This window comes from Orycteropus afer, unplaced genomic scaffold, assembly GCF_000298275.1.
Source record: "Orycteropus afer afer isolate SDZICR_OR568_19922 unplaced genomic scaffold, OryAfe1.0 scaffold00055, whole genome shotgun sequence".
Classification (NCBI taxonomy): Eukaryota; Metazoa; Chordata; class Mammalia; order Tubulidentata; family Orycteropodidae; genus Orycteropus; species Orycteropus afer.
The window spans coordinates 968,474-974,571 of NW_006921642.1; the positions used below are offsets into that span (position 1 = coordinate 968,474).

At 41.3% G+C, this 6,098-nt stretch overlaps 1 protein-coding gene across 1 annotated transcript in view; it reads right to left on the bottom strand.

Annotated features, from left to right (window-relative positions):
• Positions 1 to 6,098, bottom strand: part of COL4A2 (collagen type IV alpha 2 chain) — a 199,989-nt gene that overhangs the window by 52,055 nt on the left and 141,836 nt on the right. The gene's annotated exons all lie outside the window — the stretch shown is intronic.

The window sequence follows — 6,098 nt, forward strand, 5'->3', positions numbered from 1 at the left end:
ACTCTGCTCTGGATGGGGAGAGACCAAGAGTTACACCTTAGAGAGCAGTTCACAAGCTTTGAAAACTCCAGTTGTTATTCACCAAAGTAGGATATAAAACATTATCTTTGTGGACTATATAATGCCAAGTGATCTTGACATCCCCCAAGTCTATGGTTCAGAGCCCTAAGGCCCAGTGACTCATTCCCTCAAGGTGTTTGGTTATGGCTAAGAAGTTTTCATAACTTTGTCCCCTGTATGCTCTACTACATTCATGGATATATTTGCAGCACATAGAAATACATACATTGAAATATCCTCTTTCAAACCTATATATATTTGAGGGTATATTCCCTTTTGTATTCCCACTTCTACACAGTAGACTAATTAAGGGCTCAGGATTTGCAGTTGGAATGCCTGGGTGTGAATCCTGGCTCTAATTCTATGCCTAAGGCATTTGACTGTTAACCAGAAGGTTGGTAGTTCAAACTCACCAGCCACTATGTGGAAGGAAGACTGGGCAATCTACTTCCGTAAAGATTTACTGCCTCGAAAACCCAAAGGGGGTCACTGTGAGTCAAGTAATATACACAAGGGAGCTCTGGTAGCATAGTGCCTAAGGCATTTATTTGACTGTTAACCAGAAGGCTGGCGGTTCAAACCCACCAGCCACTCCTTGGAAGGAAGATCAGGCAATCTACTTCCATAGTGATACTGCCTCGTAAACCCAGGAGGGGTCGCTATGAGTTGAAACCGACTTGACAGCGGTAAGTTTGTTTTGGTTTTTGGTATATTATGTGAAACCTTCTTTTCCATTTCTACATATAATAGGTGAAGGAATCTGAGAACATAAACCATGAGAAACCAGTCTAGAAACAGGCTAGATTTTAGCGTTCTTGGTATTTCTAACTAACCTCAACCTTCACATGATATTGGGGAACTTACACAGCAGGAGGCCTGGCATTATTCTGGTCATTGCTTTAGTCCAGTAGATTTGTCAGGATCTTCCTCATTTTTAGTTCTTCACTTTTTCCTCTGTCCCCCCTCTTACTTTTTAAATGAAAGGACAGAAAAATAATAATTCTTTCCTGTAAGACTTTGTTCAAGATTTGGAATGTAAATATGACCATATTTAAATCTCTCCTTCTTTTCCCCTCTTACTAGAAATTCTTACTGCCGAAGTAGTTAGCCTTGCCCAGACTTACATGGGTGAAGTACCCCTATCTTGATATAGATACCTGTGTCCCATCTCTATTTACAGAGCTTGTAGTTACATTCTAAGCTCTCAGTCTGAAAAAAAAAAAAAAATCTTCCAAATGAGGACTCATTCATATATTAGAACCAGCGGTTTGCTCTGCCTGGCTGAATTCTGCACAACCACCTACAACTGACTGGAAATATCTTCCAACCAGGTCAGTGAATAATGTTGGCTACTGAGGAGGGGGCTCACTGCGGGATTTGGCTATACAAATAAATCAAGGAAGAATGGGGAAAGGGAGAAAGGGGGATCATGAGAACAGGGTTGAGAGGAGTCTGTGTACCACAACTAGAGTCCCTGGTTGGTGCAAACGGTTAACACATTTGGCTGCTAACCAAAAGGTTGGAGGTTTGTGTCCAACCAGAGGGAGCTCTGGTGGTGTAGTGCCTAAGGCATTTGACTGTTAACCAGAAGGCTGGAAGTTCAAACCCATCAGCCACTCCTTGGAAGGAAGGTTGGGTTATCTACTTCTGTAGTGATACTGCCTCAGAAATCCAAGGAGGGGTCGCTCTGAGTCGGGTCTGACTTGACGGCAGTGAGTTTGGTTTTTGGTAGAGGCACCTCAGAAGAAAGGCCTAGTGATAGCCTTCTGAAATATCAGCCATAGAGAATTCTATGACACACATGGGGTGGCCATGAGTTGGAATCAACCTGACAGCAACTGGTGGTTTATGATGTACCACAACTAATGCATGTAGCTGACTCAGTGAAAGGGACAAAAAAGAAAAAGAGCACCTTATGATACTCAGGCTTACAGGAATATTTACATGGGCCACATAGCTCCTAAATCATAAGTTGAGTGTATACTTGAGAATGAATGACTTTTAGATTCTGAAACAAAATCAACAAGAATGCAAAGCATCCCTGTTACTGATCTCATGGGTAATGAATGCTAGCAACTGAGGCCTTCTTGCTTTGTGTTAGAACATCTCAGAAAGAATTCTGTAGAGTATCTAAGGGAAATTAATACGGAGCACTGGAAAAAGCCCTAGTGGGAGCAGAGAGACATGATTTGCATTCTGCTTATGCATTCACTAACAGCCGTGTGAGCCAAGGCAGGTCATTTCTTCTCTCTGGAGTCAGTTATCCCATCTTTCTATTAAGGTGCACTTCTCTGAGGCCCACATTTTGACCAGCAAGGCTCTAGAAGACCAGTAACATGTTCGCCAGTTAGAACAGTTGAGATTGTTAATTTTATGTGTCAACTTGGCTAAGCTATGGTACCAGGAGCTCTGGTAGCATAGTGCCTAAGGCACTTGACTGCTAACCAGAAGGCTAGTGGTTCAAACCCACCAGCCACTCCTCGGAAGGAAGGTTGGGCAATCCTACTTCTGTAGTGATACCGCCTCAGAAACCCAAGGAGGGGTTGCTATGAGTCGGGGCCGACTTGACGGCATATAACAACAACCACCACAACAACTTGGCTAAGCTATGGTGCCAGGTTGTTTGCCAAAACACTAGTCTAATTGCTGTGATAAAGTGGTTACCTGTAATGAAATTATTTGGCCTCCAGTGATTTAATCCATAATGTGTGGGCCTCAATCAATTAGCTGATGACTTTAAGAGCAAAAATGGAGTCTCTCTAGGGTGTGTTCTGTCTCTGGACTATAAATACACATTTTGCCCAACTGCTTTTACTCTTTACTCTTCTATCTTCTAACCCATGAGTTTTGGGATGTAAGCATGGATGAGTCTTCAGTATGTCATCTGTCCTAGTTAAATGTATTACATGCGAATTCTTTGAAGTAAATCTCTAGATAGATAGAAGCCCTGGTAGCACAGTATTTAAGGTGTTCAGCTGCTAAGCATAAGGTTGGTGGTTCGAACTCACCAGCTGTTCTGTGGGAGAAAGATGTGGTAGTCTGCTTTCACAAAGATTTACAACCTTGGAAATTTCATGGGGGTTTATGATGGTGGTTTATGATGTACCACAACATATTAATATTTAATATGGAGGCCGTTCTACTTTGTATCCATGGACAGAGTTGTATCCATGGACAGAGTTGTTATAACTTGGATTCAACTCAACGGCAATGGAATATGTATGTGTGTAGCATAGTGCCTAAGGCACTTGACTGCTAACCAGAAGGCTAACAGTTCAAACCCACCAGCCACTCCTCAGAAGTCTGGCAATCTACTGCCGTAGTGATACTGCCTTGGAAACCCAAGGAGGGGTTGCTGTGAGTTGGGTCCAACTCAACGGCACATAACGATGACGTGTGTGTACATACATATGTGTGCGTATATGACTGCATACATATGTCTATACATACATAACTATATATCTGTGTATATATATATATGTATGTATTATTTGTATATATGTACATATATATATATATATGTACTTACATATACACATCACTGGTTCTATTTCACTAGAGAACACTAGACAGTAGTCTACATTTTATTAGAATTCATTGTTGCTGTTGTTGTTATGTGCCATTGAGTCGTACTTGACTCATAGCGACCCCTCCTTGGGTTTCCAAGGCAGTATCACTATGGAAGTAGATTGCCCCATCTTCCTTCCGAGGAGTGGCTGGTGGGTTTGAACCGCCAGCCTTCTGGTTAGCAGTCAAGTGCCTTAGGCACTATGTTACCAGAGCTCTATTGCATTCTGCAAACATTTACAAATAACTTAAGCATTAAGACCAAGTCTCTTTGAAAGTTTCCTGTATTCAACACTCAGAACCAATCCACCCAAATTCTAGAAATACTGACTTTTTTTACCTTATAGTGAATGACTTAGACAAACAAACAAGCAAAACATATAAGAAAAAGGTCAGGTTGGAAACAGACCAGAGGAACCCTAGATACTATTGCTGAGAAAACCTTCTAATTTGAAATTGAATATACTCATGCAAGCCACCTTCCAGCCAGCAAGAAAACAATGTGAAGAATGTGCTCCTCAGAGCAATCAACTATACAAGACCAACAAGGCACCATTTGCCCAAAACTGAAGATGAGAAGACATGGAGGGACAGGGAAACCAGGAGAATGGAAACAGGGAACTCAGGGAGGAAATAGAGAGAGAGTTCTGACACATTGTGGGGATTGCAACCAATGTCATGAACAATTTGTGTATGAACTATTGATTTAGGGAACACTTTCACCTAAAGCACAATAAAATGTTTAAAAAATGAATAAAACAAATGTCATACTAACCAAACGAAATAATTCATAGTTTATTGGACATCTTTAATATGAACCTTTTTTTTGTTTGTTTGTTTATGTGAGAATACAACAAGGTATTTTTCTTTGCCCAGAAATCTCTATGCCTGTGTGGTTTAAGGCTGAGAGAGTTCCTCCACCTGAGGCTCTTAAAAACCACAGAAGTCACAAGTGGCCTTGTTGGTAGCCAGGTGCTTCAAGAAAATCTCAAATTCTCTTTAAGTATTAATCATGAGAACCAGTAGCCTCTTCTTTTAGTGTTGAGGGGCAGAGGGTGAAGGAAGTTGGGGGAAGGAGAAGGGGAGGGTAGAGAGGTGTTTAGGTACACTAAGGGACTCTTGGCTGTTTTAGTCCTACTTTTCCTAAAAAATGGAGTTCTGGTCACATAGTGTCTAAGGCATTTGACTGCTAACCAGAAGGCTGGCAGTTCAAACCCACCAGCCAGTCCTCCGAAGGTTGGGCAATCCATAGTGATATCGACTTGGAAGCCCAAGGAGGGGTCGCTATGAGTCAGATTTGACTTGATGGCAGTGTTTGGTTTTTTGGTTTCCCTAAAAAATGTCCTTTCTTGTTTCTAGGTTTAGGTTTGGTGCTTTGCAATTGTATAGAAAGGACTAAATTAAGCATCCTAGGTTTTTCAGTATTTTTCCATGTTGAGACAGAAAGCAGTCTTACAGAGACATAAGGAAACCCCTCCCTTGAGCTGTCTGGAGTTAACACCAAGCTTGGAAGCAAGGAGAAATGGTCTATGCTATACCAACAATGTCTCACATTGATATGTCACCACAGGGACAATATTCCCTGCTGTCCCTTTCAAATCTGGAGCACAGGCAGGGCTCATTTTGGGAAAACATATACTGCACAGGAATGTTTGCTCTTGACCAGTAACCTAAAGGTTGGTGGTTCTAACCCACCCAGTGGTGCTGCATTAGAAAGACCTGGCAATCTACTTCCATAATAATTACAGCTAACAAAACCCTATGGGTCATTTCTTCTCTGAAACTCATGGGATCAGAATGGACTTCATGGCAATTTTTTATTATTGTTATTTTTAAAGTAGGAATGTAAGGAGTCCCTGGGTGGCACAAACAGTTGATGTGCTTAGCTGTTAACTGAAAGGTTCCTGCAATTTTGAATGTTTACAAGTGGTGGCCATTTTGGATATTTAAAGTGACCGAGGGTGCAGCCATTTTTGAACGTTTACAAGTGGCAACCATTTTGGATTTTAAAGTGATAATATTCTCATTTGAAGTCCAGGGACCTAAGAACAGGCTCTGTTTGCCAGGGTTGGCAAGGACATATGAGAGGCTGACAAAGGAAAGGAGACAGGTGATGAGTGTAGAAGTGCTGTCAACTAGTGAATAGAGGAGCACAGTACAGTACCCTGCCTGTATACATAACTCACAAACAAAACAAAGAAAATGAGAATTGTGGACAAGTCACTCCAACATATAATCACTAATTAAATATAAATACAAAAATGTCACAATGCCTCAGAGACAACAGAGCATCACAGTCCACACAAAGAAACAAGATAAAGCAGGAGAAACAAGGGACCAGGATAAGACCCAAAGCACATCTCTGAGGAAGACTCAGCATTGGAACTCCCTGATAAGGAATTCAAAAGAATTATATTTAGGTATCTTCAAAGGATTGAGAGACAGACCAATGAAAACACAGAAAAATCCTA